Source organism: Neoarius graeffei, chromosome 24 (assembly GCF_027579695.1).
Source record: "Neoarius graeffei isolate fNeoGra1 chromosome 24, fNeoGra1.pri, whole genome shotgun sequence".
Lineage (NCBI taxonomy): Eukaryota > Metazoa > Chordata > Actinopteri > Siluriformes > Ariidae > Neoarius > Neoarius graeffei.
In genome coordinates, this window is record NC_083592.1 from 14476226 (window position 1) to 14491348 (window position 15123).

Below are 15123 nucleotides of genomic sequence, written 5' to 3' on the forward strand. Positions count from 1 at the left end.
ATGATTACTGCAAACACAAGGTGTTTTGGTTTTAGCCTCTGTTAGATCAGCCCTGCTGATGTTGTTCAGCCATGCTCATCTCCTCTCTGTACTAAGCCTCAGAGTTTTGTCAATAAACCCACTGGAGATGAGCAGACTACAAACATGAACAGCTCAGACTACAACTCCCAGCACACACCGCACCCTCTATCTCCCGCCTTCTGACTCTCAGCTGACATTCATTTCCTCATCATCTGTCTCAGTATTTAAACTCCAGTCACACAAGCACACATTGTGAAGTATCGTTCTGGTTTTTCCATACATACCAAGCCTTGTTATTCTCTGACTGCCTTTCTGCCTGTTTGACCTTTACTAGTGTTTTCTCATTTCCTCGATTTCTGTTTTGCCCATGTTACTCTGTTTGATGATCACCTGAGCCTAGCTTGTACTTTGACTATGATTCTTGTCTCTCGTTTTGGCTTGGTTTGCTATTCTAAAGCTGTCTTCTGTTGCACATACATCCGTAAATGCCTGCAAACTCACAGGATACTTCACCAGCATGGATGTAGCAGAGGATCACAAACAGACGACTCTCAACGCACAGGGCGACTGCTAGGAAAACATCAACAGATGCTTGCTGATCTGAATACCAGGATGACGCAGCTAACAACTGTTTTGTCGCAGGCCCTCCTAGCGCGCACTGAATCTCTTCCTCACTCGACATTGCAACTCCCTGCACCAGAAAAGTTCACTGGCGATCCCGCCGCATGTAAGGGCTTCTTGTTACAATGTTCATTGTATTTTGCCACCATGCTGGATATTCCAGAAGAACAACAACAAAAAAAAAATCACTAAATTTCTGTCTCTCCTCACCGGCAAAGCACTCCACTGGGCTACAGCCATCTGGAACAAAGGTGGAATGCCAACGGAGTCATATGAATAGTTCCTCTCACTATTCAAGAAGGTATTCGATCACGAGCCCGAGGCAATCAAAGCTGGGGAAAGCCTTCTCACCAGCTCACAGGGCACCAGAAGCATCGCTGAGTATGCCCTGGATTTCAGGACTCTTGCAGCCTCCAGGGGATGGAATGACCCAGCATTCAAAGCAGTCTTTCGCCAGGGACTGCGCCCTGAAATACTCAGCGAGCTGGCATGTAGGGATGAGAATCTCTCACTTGATGCCCTGATTGAACTGGCCATATGTCTAGACCAACTGTTGAAGCACCGGCCTTCGCTCCTCATGGAGAAGAAGCCAACGCTGCCTCCCAAGGACCACACACCCATGGAGCTGTCATGCACATGGTTGTCCCGCGCTGAGCATGCCAGAAGGTGCAAGGAGGGTTTGTGCATCTACTTTGGGAGTGCCAGTCATGATATCCAACACTGCCCAGTTTGACCTGCCCAGGGAACCTCAATTGAGAGACCTGTTCCAGGCCAAAGTCTGGTGAGAAAACTTAACTCTAAATCCTTAAAAATCCCAGTGTTACTGAAGATGGTGGCCTCCACTCATGTCCTATCCACCTTCATAGATTCAGGAGCAGAGGGGAACTTCATCAGCAAAGCCCTTGCTCAACCTGCCAGTCACCTCTCTGCAAAGTGCGCTTAGCATCCGGACTATCGACGGCGGACCCATAGGCGACAGCCTAGTCACATCACGGACACAGCTGCTGCAGATACAAGTGGGGGCCCCACATCACGAACTAATGTCTTTGTACATCACGACCACTGACCATCATGATATCCTCGGCTACCCCTGGTTACAACTGCATGATCCCCTCATCTCATGGCAGAACAAGGAGATACTCTAGTGGTCACCTACGTGCTTTCAGAGCTGCCTCTCTCATCCCCAACTCATCGTTTCCTCCACCTCAGTTGAAAGCCCACTCCCTGACCCCATGGATAATGTTCCAGAATGCTACCAGGATCTTTCTGAGGTCTTCAGCAAGGGGAAGGCCTGCGGACTACCACTGCATAGGCCCTGCGACTGGACCATTGAGCTGTTGCCAGGCATGGCACCACCACGAGGTCACATCTATCCCCTTTCCCAGAAAGAACACGCTGCCATGGAAGAGTACAGTACATCCAAGAGGCTCTCAAACAAGGTTACATCAGGCCGTTGAAATCTCCTGCCTTGGACAGCTTCTTCTTCATGGAGAAACGAGGAGGTGGACTTTGGCCCTGCATAGACTATAGAGGGCTTACAGTGGAGCTTGAAAGTTTGTGAACCCTTTAAAATTTTCTATATTTCTCCATAAATATGACCGAAAACATCATCAGATTTTCACACAAGTCCTACAAGTAAAGGAAGAGAACCCAGTTAAACAAATGAGACAAAAATATTATACTTGGTCATTTATTTATTGAGGAAAATGATCCAATATTACATATCTGTGAGTGGCAAAAGTATGTGAATCTCTTGGATTAGCAGTTAATTTGAAGGTGAAATTAGAGTCAGGTGTTTTCAATCAATGGGATGACAATCAGGTGTGACTGGGCACCCTGTTTTATTTAAAGAACAGGGATCTATCAAAGTCTGATCTTCACAACACTTGTTTGCGGAAGTGTATCATGGCATGAACAAAGGAGATTTCTGAGGACCTCAGAAAAAGCGTTGTTGATGCTCATCAGGCTGGAAAAGGTTGCAAAAGCATCTCTAAAGAGTTTGGACTCCACCAATCCACAGTCAGACAGATTGTGTACAAATGGAGGAAATTCAAGACCACTGTTACCCTCCCCAGGAGTGGTCGACCAACAAAGATCACTCCAAGAGCAAGGCGTGTAATAGTCGGTGAGGTGACAAAGGACCCCAGGGTAACTTCTAAGCAACTGAAGGCCTCTCTCACATTGGCTAATGTTAATGTTCATGAGTCCACCATCAGGAGAACACTGAACAACAATGGTGTGCATGGCAGGGTTGCAAGGAGAAAGCAACTGCTCTCCAAAAAGAACATTGCTGCTCGTCTGCAGTTTGCTAAAGATCACGTGGACAAGCCAGAAGGCTATTGGAAAAATGTTTTGTGGACGGATGAGACCACTAAAATAGAACTTTTTGGTTTAAATGAGAAGCATTATGTTTGGAGAAAGGAAAACATTGCATTCCAGCATAAGAACCTTATCCCATCTGTGAAACATGGTGATGGTAGTATCATGGTTTGGGCCTGTTTTGCTGCATCTGGGCCAGGATGGCTTCCCATCATTGATGGAACAATGAATTCTGAATTATACCAGCGAATTCTAAAGGAAAATGTCAGGACATCTGTCCATGAACTGAATCTCAAGAGAAGGTGGGTCATGCAGCAAGACAATGACCCTAAGCACACAAGTCGTTCTACCAAAGAATGGTTAAAGAAGAATCAAGTTAATGTTTTGGAATGCCCAAGTCAAAGTCCTGACCTTAATCCAATCGAAATGTTGTGGAAGGACCTGAAGCGAGCAGTTCATGTGAGGAAACCCACCAACATCCCAGAGTTGAAGCTGTTCTGTATGGAGGAATGGGCTAAAGTTCCTCCAAGCTGGTGTGCAGGACTGATCAATAGTTACCGGAAATGTTTAGTTGCAGTTATTGCTGCACAAGGGGGTCACACCAGATACTGAAAGCAAAGGTTCACATACTTTTGCCACTCACAGATATGTAATGTTGGATCATTTTCCTCAATAAATAAATGACCAAGTATAATATTTTTTGTCTCATTTGTTTAACTGGGTTCTCTTTATCTACTTTTAGGACTTGTGTGAAAATCTGATGATGTTTTAGGTCATATTTATGCAGAAAGATAGAAAACTCTAAAGGGTTCATAAACTTTCAAGCACCACTGTAATGATGTCACTGTTAAATATCTGTATCCTCTCCCTCTGATTCTGGCAGCTCTGGAGCAACTCAGATCGGCCAAGGTGTTTTCCAAGCTGGATCTTTGAAATGCCTACAACCAGATCCGGATTAAACGAGGTGATGAGTGGAAGACCACCTTCAGCACAACCACTGGTCACTTCAAATACTGGGTCATGTCGTATGGCCTATCTTCGCCTCCCAGCATGTTCCAGCTGTGGGACATGCTGGGAAAATATGTCATTGCCTACATAGATGACATCTTGATCTATTCCTCAGATTTCCCCAGTCATCAGGGCCATGTCAGAACTATCCTCAAATGGTTGCTGGAGAACCACCTCTATGTCAAAGCCAAAAAATGTGAATTCCACCAAGACAAGATTTCCTTCCTGGGCTACATCATTAGCTCAGAAGGGATCAGCATGGACTCAACCAAAGTCTCGGCCATTACTTTGTGGCCCCAACCTAAGTCAGTCAAGGACTTCCAGAGATTTCTAGGTTTTGCCAACTTCTACCGCCGTTTCATCAGGAACTTCAGCACCTTGGCCGCTCCATTGACCAGTCTCCTGAAAAAGGGTCCCAAGTGCCTCTGATGGAATCCTCAGGTAGAAGAAACCTTCAACAAGCTGAAAACCGCCTTCACGTCAGCTCTGATTCTCCAGCATCCAGACCCCACGAAACTGTTCATCGTGGAGGTAGACACCTCCGACACAGGAGTAGGAGCCATCTTGTCCCAGTGGTTTGGGGAAAAGCTGAAACCACACCCAGTGGCTTTCTTCTCCAAGAAGCTAACCCCTGCTGAGACAAATTACAATGTGGGCAATCGCGAGCTGCTGGCCATCAAACTAGCCTTGGAGGAATAGCGACACTGGTTGGAGGGAGCAACTCCAACCAGTGTTCATCATAGGTTCATCATCCTAACCGACCATAAGAACCTAAAGTATCTCAAGAAGGCCAAGAGGTTGAATCCACATCAGGCCAGGTAGGCGCTGTTCTTCACCTGTTTTAATTTCTCTATCTCCTTCCGACCAGGGTCCAAGAACACCAAGGCGGATGCTCTGTCCCGGGCTGTAGAACCATCTTCCAAAGACACAGAACCTCAACTCATCATCCCGACACAGCACTTCATACAATCCATCACGTGGGATCTGGACAGTGAAATCCATAAGTCTCAACTACAATCTGTACCTAATCACATCCCATCTGGTCTTCTCTTTGTGCCAGCACATCTACGCAGCAAACTCATCACCTGGGTGCACTCCTCTCCTGCCACTCGTCACCCCAACAGTCAAAGTACCTACCAGATGCTGAAGAATAGGTATTGGTGGGACAACATGCTGACCGAATTCAACCAGTTCGTCTCTTCCTGTTCTGACTGTGCCCAGGCCAAAGTTCCTTGAGTTCCTCCAGCCAGCATACTCATGCCACTACCTGTCCCGCAGTGACCCTGGTCACACTTGGTGATCGACTTCATCACAGACCTTCCTTCATCACAAAACAATACCACAATCATGGTCACCATCAACTGGTTCTCGAAAGCATTGAGGCTCATCCCTCTTCTGGGTATCCCTACGGCCGCACAAACAGCTGAGCTTCTTTTCCTACAAGTATTCCGATACTACGGCATCCCTGAAGACATTGTCAGCAACCAAGGCCCACAATCCATCTCCAAGTTCTGGTCCGGCTTCATGGAGAGGTCGGGGGTGTCCATTAGCCTCACATCCGGCTACCACCCTGTAACAGTTCTAAGCAAGGGTGGAGCACAGAGGACGGCAGGACAGAGATCAGGTTTCACAAACTCTCTTTTATTTTTACTTTTCAGTAAACTTTCACTCTCTCAGCCACACACACACGCACACACTCCAGTCATATGATTGGGGAGAGAGCCCCTCTGCTCTCGCTCTCCCTCCTTAAATAGGGCGCAGTCACTGGGAAGACACACACAAACAGGATAATTGCCGTCAGGTGTAGTGATTCTGCCACTTACCTTCCCTGACTCCACCCTCCTGTCACAGACTGGTGCTTGACCACGCCCCCGCTGCCACATACCCCCACCACCTGACTCAGGCCGGGCGGCCGTCCGGCCCGCAGCCGACTCCCCCCCTTGACAGGAGAGGAAGTCCGCCACGACCATCTGTGCCCCCGGCCTGTGGACCACCTTAAAATTGAAGGGTTGGAGTGCCAGATACCAACAGGTGATCCGCACGTTGGCATCTTTTATGCGGTGGAGCCACTGGAGGGGCGCATGGTCCAAACAGAGGGTGAAAGGGCGCCCCAGCAGGTAGTAACGGAGGGCAAGGACCGCCCACTTGATCGCCAGACACTCTTTCTCTATCGTGCTGTAGCACCCCTCATGCACTGACAGCTTCCTGCTGATGGACGGGGCGGTCCTCCCCCTCCACCTCCTGGGACAAAACTGCCCCCAGCCCTCTGTCCGACGCATTGGTCTGCAACACAAAGGGGAGAGAAAAGTCAGGGGAGTGTAGAAGTGGCCCCCCACACAGTGCAGCCTTTACCTCCAAAAAAGCCCGCTGGCACTGCTCCGTCTACTGGACCGGATCTGGTGCCCCCTTTTTAGTGAGATCAGTCAGCGGGCTGGTGACGTCCGAATAATTAGGTATAAACCTACGGTAATAGCCAGCCAGCCCCAGGAACTGTCTCACCCCCTTTTTGGTCTTGGGCCTCGGGCAGGCCGCAATTGCTGCCGTCTTATTAATTTGGGGACGCACCTGCCCGTTGCCCAAGTGGAAGCCCAGATACCGTACTTCCACCCGCCAAATCGCACACTTCTTTGGGTTGGCTGTGAGCCCCGCTCGCCTCAGCGACCTAAGGACGGCCCTCAGATGTTCGAGGTGCCGCTGCCAGTCATTACTATAGATGATGATGTCATCTAGATAAGCGGCCGCATAAGTGGCATGAGGGCGGAGGACTCTGTCCATCAGCCGCTGAAAGGTAGCGGGCGCCCCAAACAGCCCAAACGGAAGTGTGACGAATTGGTGTAAACCAAACGGTGTGGAAAAGGCCGTTTTTTCTCGGGAAAGTGGAGTCAAGGGGATCTGCCAATATCCCTTCATCAAATCCAGCATCGAATAAAAGCGAGCAGTGCCGAGTCGATCGAGCAACTCATCAATACGAGGCATTGGGTACGCATCGAACTTAGACACCGCATTGACTTTTCTATAGTCCACACAGAACCGGACCGACCCGTCGGCCTTGGGTACCAAGACCACCGGGCTGCTCCAGTCACTGTGGGACTCCTCAACGATGCCCATTTCGAGCATGGTCTCAAGTTCTTCCCGAACCACCTTTTTTTTGTGTTCAGGTAGTCTGTAAGGGCGGCTACGCACTACTACCCCCGGGGGCGTCTCAATGTGGTGCTCTATGAGGTTAGTGCGACCGGGCAGGGGCGAGAACACATCCGAAAACTCGGTCTGCAACTGGGCGACCTCCGTGAGCTGGGTCGGGGAGAGGTGGTCTCCACAGGGGACCGGAGGGGTACGTGATGTCAATGCCCCTTTTTGGACCTCCGAACCCAGCTCCGCCTTCTCCGGAACCACCGACACCAATGCCATGGGGACCTCCTCCCTCCAGAGTTTAAGGAGATTGAGGTGGTAAATTTGTAGCGCCCCACCCCTGTCCGTTCACCTCACCTCATAGTCGACGTCCCCGACTCGCCGTGTGACCTCAAAGGGACCTTGCCACTTGGCGATCAATTTAGAGCTCGAAGTGGGCAACAGTACGAGTACTTTTTCTCCCTGGGTGAACTCCCTAAGGCGCGTACCCTTGTTGTAGAGGCGGGCTTGCCGTTCCTGGGCCTGCCGCAAATTCTCCTGGGTTAAGTGGGTGAGCGTGTGGAGTTTTGCGTGCAGGTCCATAACATATTGAATTTCGTTCTTGCTTTGTGAAGGTCCCTCCTCCCAATTTTCCCGCAGCACGTCTAGGATGCCGCGCGGCTTACGCCCATATAATAATTTGAACGGGGAGAACCCCGTGGAGGCTTGGGGAACCTCTCACACTGAGAACAACAAGGGCTCGAGCCACTTATCCCAATTATGTGCGTCCTCACTTACGAATTTTTTAATTATATTTTTGAGGGTGCGGTTGAACCGTTCCACTAAACCGTCCGTTTGTGGGTGATACACACTGGTGCGGATCGGCTTAATCCTCAATAACCCATACAGTTCGCGCAGTGTCCGTGACATGAATGTAGTGCTTTGATCAGTCAGAATCTCTTTCGGGATTCTGACTCGGGAGATGACGCGGAAGAGTGCCTCTGCAATCCTGCGTGCTGAGATATTGCGCAGAGGCACTGCTTCCGGGTATTGCGTTGCATAGTCCACCAGAACTAATATAAAGCGGTACCCTCGTGCTGACCGATCTAATGGCCCGACGAGATCCATCCCAATTCTCTCAAACGGGGTCTCAATCAACGGAAGGGGGCGCAAAGGCGCTTTTGGAATGGCCGCTGGATTTACTAACTGGCATTCGCGGCATGCCGTACACCACCTACGAACATCGCCGCGAATCCCCGGCCAATAGAATCGGGCCATTATTCGGGCTAGTGTCTTATCCTGCCCCAAGTGTCCAGCCATGGGATTAAAGTGAGCCGCCTGGAATACCAATTCCCGGCGTCTCTTCGGAATCAAAAGCTGCGTGACTCGCTCTTTAGTTTGAGTGTCCTGCGTCACTCGGTATAACCTATCCTTCATAATCGCAAAGTAGGGGAAGGACGGGGTGGCGTTTGGCTGGACCGTTTGACCATCGATTACTCTTACTTGGTCAAACGCATGTCGCAGAGTCTCGTCTCGCGATTGTTCTAATGGGAAATCCGCGAGGGATTCCCCAATAGAGAGAAGAGGAGCCGACGGCTCCTCACTCTGACACGGAGATGATGTAGACGGCTCTGTGACAGCTGCTCCCGCCAAAGTGACACCGGGACCTCCCCCTGTCAAATGGCAGGACCCACTCTTTACTAAGCATGTCATTAAACCCCGAAATCCCGGCCAATCAGTCCCCAAAATTAAAGAGTGGGTAAGGCGAGGATTAACCGCCGCCTTCACTATAAATTTTTCCCCTCTGAAAAAAATGTGGACCGACACCAAAGGGTAGCTGTGAACATCCCCGTGCACACACAACACCTTCACCCCCTGTGCTCCCCCCAATGCCTCATTTTGCACCAGGCTTTGGTGAATTGAGGTCTGGTTACAACCAGAATCTACCAACACCTGATATGTATCCCCTTGGATACTCACCGGTATGCGATACGCTCCGGCCCAATCGAGGGCGGCCTCTGGCGCGTCGGGGATCCGAACCACCACGCCTACTTCCATCGCCGTGCACTGCTGTTGAGGGTGGCCCGGCTCCCCGCAGCGCCAGCAAACCAGCCCGGGCTTTCCCTCTGCACCGGTGATCTGGGGCTCACTCACCTGAGGTGGGGGAGAGACAGACACAGAAGGGAGAAATGGGAGGGCACTGAGGGTGCAGCAGGCCGGCTGGGGTGGTGCCGGCCCCCGCCTCCGTGGTGGGGGAATGAGGCGAGGACGGGACACAGGAGGAGGGGGAGAGAGAGAGAGAGAAGAGGAGAGAAGAGAAAAGAAGATGCCATCTGCTGTCCTGCCGCCGGGACAGCCGCCAAATGGTCCTCCGCCAGCTCGACTGCCTGATCCAGAGATGCTGGGCGGTGGCACTGGACCCACTCCGTGGGTCCTGCTGGCAAGCGCATGACGAACTGCTCCAGCACCACCTGATCGACGATCTCCTCGGCATCGTGGTTGTTGGCCCTCAGCCACCGCCAGCAGGCGTCCCGGAGTTGCTGGCCAAACGCGAATGGCCGGCCGACTTCCTCCAAGCGCAACGCGTGGAAGCGCTGGCACTGCTGTTCTGGGGTGCACCCCACGCGCTGGAGGACGGCCCGGCGGAGGTCCGCGTAGGCCAGCCGGTGGTCGGCGGGGAGCTGTAGCGTGGCCAGCTGTGCCTCTCCCGTTAGCAGGGGGAGGAGGCGCGCCGCGCGCTGCTCCATCGGCCACCCCGAGGCTTCGGCGACTTGCTCGAAGAGCGTGATGAATGCCTCGGGGTCATCCTGTGGGCCCATCTTGGTGACGGTGAGGGGAGACGGGCCCGCGGTAGGAGCGCTGGTGGACCCTGCCGACGCGAGGAGGTGCCGGAACGCCTCTCGATCTTCTTGTTGGGCCAACACCAGGGCCTCGAACCGCTGTTCCTGCTCCTTTCGGAGGGTGAGTAGCGCCTGGTGCTGGCTCTGCTGGGCCGTGGCGAGGGCATGGACTAGTTCAGCAAATGGCGAGGACTCCATGGGGCTGTTAGGCTGCTGTGCTCCACACTCCTGGGTTTCGGCACCACTGTAACAGTTCTAAGCAAGGGTGGAGCACAGAGGACGGCAGGACAGAGATCAGGTTTCACAAACTCTCTTTTATTTTTACTTTTCAGTAAACTTTCACTCTCTCAGCCACACACGCACGCACACACTCCAGTCGTCTGATTGGGGAGAGAGCCCCTCTGCTCTCGCTCTCCCTCCTTAAATAGGGCGCAGTCACTGGGAAGACACACACAAACAGGTTAATTGCCGTCAGGTGTAGTGATTCTGCCACTTACCTTCCCTGACTCCGCCCTCCTGTCACAGACTGGCGCTTGACCACGCCCCCGCTGCCACACACCCCCAGTCCAATGGGCAGGTAGAATGGGCCAACCAGGAAATCGGCTACTTCCTGCAAATCTACTGCATGCGCAACCAGGGGGACTGGGCACGTTTCCTGCCATGGGCCGAATATGTGCAGAACTCCCTAAAGCATTCTGCGACTCAGCTAACACCTTTCCAGTGCATACTCGGCTACCAACCACCCTTGTTGCCCTGGGATGACACACCAAATTAGGTACAGGCAATAGACAAGTGGTTCCAATGCAGCCAAACCATTTGGGAAGAGGTCCATCAGCGGCTAGAGGTCGTCTGTGCCAAGTACAAGACGTATGTCGATCAACACAGAGGAGAGACTCCCACCTATCTTCCCGGTGATCGAGTATGGGTGGCAACTAAGAACCTACAAGAGGCACACGCCTGTAAGAAACTACAACCAGGCTACATCGGACCCTTCAAGGTGTTACGGCGCATCAATGATGTCTCATATCATCTAGAACTTCCACCACACAGCAGAGTCTCTCCCACTTTCCACGTCTCCAATCTCAAACCCGTCATCCCAGGTCCACTCTCCGACAACACACCCACTCAAGATCACCATTCTCTGAACCTTGACAGGGAACCCATCTACTAGGTCAACAAAATCCTCGACTCCAGGCAAAGAGGCGGCCAGATCGAGTACCTGATAGATTGGGAAGGGTATGGGCTGGAAGAACAAAGTTGGGTCAAGTCCAAGGACATCCTCGACCCTCTGCTCAAGCAAGACTTCCATGCCCAACAGCCCAGCAAGCCAGCACCCAGAGGTCAAGGACGCCCCCGAAAGAGTATAGCTCCCGGAGGTAGCTCCTCGGGTGGGGGGGCTCTGTCAGTATACCTGCTGGAGACAAGCAGACTACAAACATGGACAGCTCGGACTACAACTCCCAGCACACACCGCGCCCTCTATCTCCCGCCTTCTGACTCTCAGTTGACATTCATTTCCTCATCACCTTTCTCAGTATTTAAACCCCAGTCACACAGGCACACATTGCGAAGTATCATTCTGATTTTTCCATACATACCAAGCCTTGTTATTCTCTGACTGTCTTTCTGCCTGTTTGACCTTTGCTAGTGTTTTTCTTGTTTCCTCGATTTGTTTTGCCCACGTTACTCTGTTCGCCCAACCCTAGCTTGTTCTTTGACTATGATTCCTGTCTCTCGTTTTGGCTTGGTTTGCTATTCTAAAGCTGTCTTCCACTGCACATACAGCCGTAAGCGCCTGCAAACTCACAAGTTTCCTCACCTTCTTTCCGAATCATGGACGGAATTCTAAAAAATCGGAACATGCCACGGTCATGAGTACTGTTGTGACCACAACCATATACAGCACAAAGATATGGCATAGCTAAAAGAATGCTTAAAGCAATGAAAAGAAAGAGAGTTGCGCACACGTGACTATGTTTTGCATGGAATGTTGCTTGACCCTGCATTTCCACCAACATGGCTGACATCCAGGTTTCTATTTTGCTTTGACATCACTTGCAAGTCAAGAATAGGATAACTTAGGACAGAATAGAATAGACTGGAACATGACAAGATAGTATACATTAAGATAGAACATAGAGAACAGAATGTATGGTCACAGAACAGAAGAGAACATGACATTATGATATAGAATAGGATAGACCAGGGCTTTTCAAAGTGTGGGGCGCGCCCCCCCCAGGGGGCGCCAGAGTTCTTCAGGGGGGCGCAACGTGAGGAAAAATAAACCAGAATAAGTTACTATTGCGGACATTTAGCGAACTTCAGCTAGCCTTTACCAGAGACAAAATGGATTGATTTTTAGTATCTAAAGCTACAGTGAGTGAGGAGACAGAGTCTGGGCCAAGCAAAAAAACAGAGCCTCCAGGATGTTGCGATTTGCAACTTCAGCGCAAATTCAACCAATCCCCGCGAATTCAGGGCGGTGTTGCAATTATATCCAATCACAGCAACTTTCCCGCAAATTTGACCAATCGTTGGCGTCATCTTGAGGTGACGTCGACAAACTACCTTCCGCCTTACTTCCATGTATACGTTCAAGAGAAGCAGCATGCACGCAGTGTTGCCAGATTGGGCGGTTTCAAGAGCATTTTGGCGGGTTTTGAACATATTTTGGACTGGAAAACGTCAGCAGTATCTAGCAACATTGCATGATGTGCAAGTCAGTGTTTATATAGGCTTAAATTCTGTTACTGAAAGTGTGTTATGTTTACAGTGAAGGACTGTGTGCACTTTATTTTTTTTTTACTTAATACAAGAAATTAATGGATGCCAACGTTTTTGCCAAAATGGTATTTTATTTTCCATTGTTTAGGCAGCTTCAGCATCATACTGTGAGATTCTGTTCAAATTGTTTTTTTCTTCTATGAAGCCTGAGCCATTTATTTTATTAGTTTATAATTATTGTTTAATTTACTCTTCAGGAGAGACTGCCTGCACACAGTACTAGTATTAATAGTTTTTTTTTCTTACATGAAAGCTGAGGCATTTATATTATATTTTAAGGTAACTTCATGTTGTGCTGTGAGGTTCTATGCACTTTAACTTTTGAACCAACAGGTGCATTTGGATAAGTAAAGCCTATTTTTCTGCATTTTTGTAGTCCTGGTAATCTTTTATATTGGTAAAGTTCTTTATAGGACCATTTCTCAGTGTCTTTGTTTTTTTAATCAATAGTTTTTTAGTAATAACTTAATATTTAACGTCACTCAATTTTAATCACAAAAAGAGAAAATTGCAACAATTTCTCGCAACTTTCACTTCCTCCCGCAATGTAATCGCAACAAAAACCTAAAAAACACCGCAACTTTCATCGCAATTTTTTTGGAAAACCCCCTGCAACATCAGACATTTTAGCCCGCAACAATCACAAAAAAGGCCCACAGAATCCTGGGGGACTGGAAAAAGAAGGAAGTATGACCACGATTATTTAAAGTTTGGATTTTCATGGACTGGATCTGAAGATGCTCCACTGCCACAGTGTGTTGTCTGCCAAGAGGTGCTAGCTAACGATGCTATGAGATGTTTAAAATGTGTAAAACAAGATGTTTTAAAAAGCACAGATGTTTAAAATGTGAAAAAGATAAAAAATAAAAATGTGTACAACAACCATTTTTTAAAAATACGAATGGAACATTAAGTATAGCAACAATAAAAATTGTAAGGGGGGGCGCTGTTGTTTATTTGCTCTCCGAGGGGGGGCTGACTCTCCCACACTTTGAAAACCCCTGGGATAGACAATTAGGATAATATAATAGAATACATTACAAGAGAAAAGAAAGGAATATGACAGAATACAAAGCAATATGAAGATGTAGAATAAAATATGACAAAATATTATACATATTCTATTTAGTTTGGAGTAGGGTACCGGTATTCAGTGGCGTCACAAATTATCACCAGTGAGTGAATCTGCGTATTTAAGCCGACAGGTTGCAGTTAATCAGCTTTTACTGGTGTTTCTTGATATTTTATTCAAATAAACTTTAGTTATATTTAAAGGCAATTTCTGTAGCAATAAAACATTTTTTGAATCATTAAAATTGGTCTACATGCAGTGGAGATATGAGGGGTTAAACGCCGATGGCCTGGCCACAAAGTGAGCAACCGAGTATGTTCTCTGTTTGGCCCAAGTTTCGGTGATCTTTTGGGTTGATGTGTTTGTAAATGGGGTTTCCAGGGGAATTCTGGGGATATACCACTATAATTTCATAATAAGGAAGGTCACATGACCCTGTCCTATCAGAGTATTAATGAGGTTCTCCTAAAATTATCCTCGTGGGGGAGGTAGGTTGGAATATAGCCGATTCATGCCATAATTTCTTTGATGTCAGTATGTTGTCTGTGAAAAACACTTAAACCTCACTGATATTATGAAAATTTAAGGGATTTTACATGCATTACCACTAACTGTTTGGATAAAACACAAAAAATGTCTCTCGGAAATGACCGCAAACAACGCATCACCCTGCTGCATTTCCGACGTTAGACTCGTCCATGACCTTGCGTGATGCAGTCGATGATGATGAAAGGGAAGCTCACACATGACAAGTTCCTTGAACGAGAGAAACAAATCAAACACCACCACATGACCATTTGGAAGGAAAAAGAATCTGGTGGGAATGACACAGGATTTGGTGTCATTATTTGGTTGGCCAAAATATTAAGAAATGAAAAATAATCACTCAAAATTACCAAAATGGGGTCCATTTAGGGCCCATTTCCCTAGAGTGTCATTGTGTCCGTGCCTTTCCGTGGAAATCATCATATCTTTGTCAATTTTTAACATAAAGACTTCTTTCTTTCTTTCTTTCTTTCTTTCTTTCTTTCTTTCTTTCTTTCTTTCTTTCTTTCTTTCTTTTTTTTTGAGTTCATGTTACCCTGTAGAATGCAAATAAGAGCTTATTCAACATATATTCACCCTCAGAAAAAAAAAATCACCTGAACACCCTATTTGTAGAATAGAACAGAGTCATGACAATATAACAGAATAGATTAAAAGAAAGAAGGGAATTTGATGGAACAGAATAGAAGGCATTATGAAGATACAGTATAGAACACGACAAAATACTATACATATTCTATATAGAACAGAAAGGTATGACAATATAATTGAATACATTATAGGAAAAAAAGTGGAATATGACAG

General features: G+C 48.3%; 1 protein-coding gene across 1 annotated transcript in view; it reads right to left on the reverse strand.

Moving 5' to 3' along the window:
• Positions 1 to 15123, reverse strand: part of trpm6 (transient receptor potential cation channel, subfamily M, member 6) — an 89558-nt gene that overhangs the window by 10089 nt on the left and 64346 nt on the right. The window lies entirely within an intron of this gene.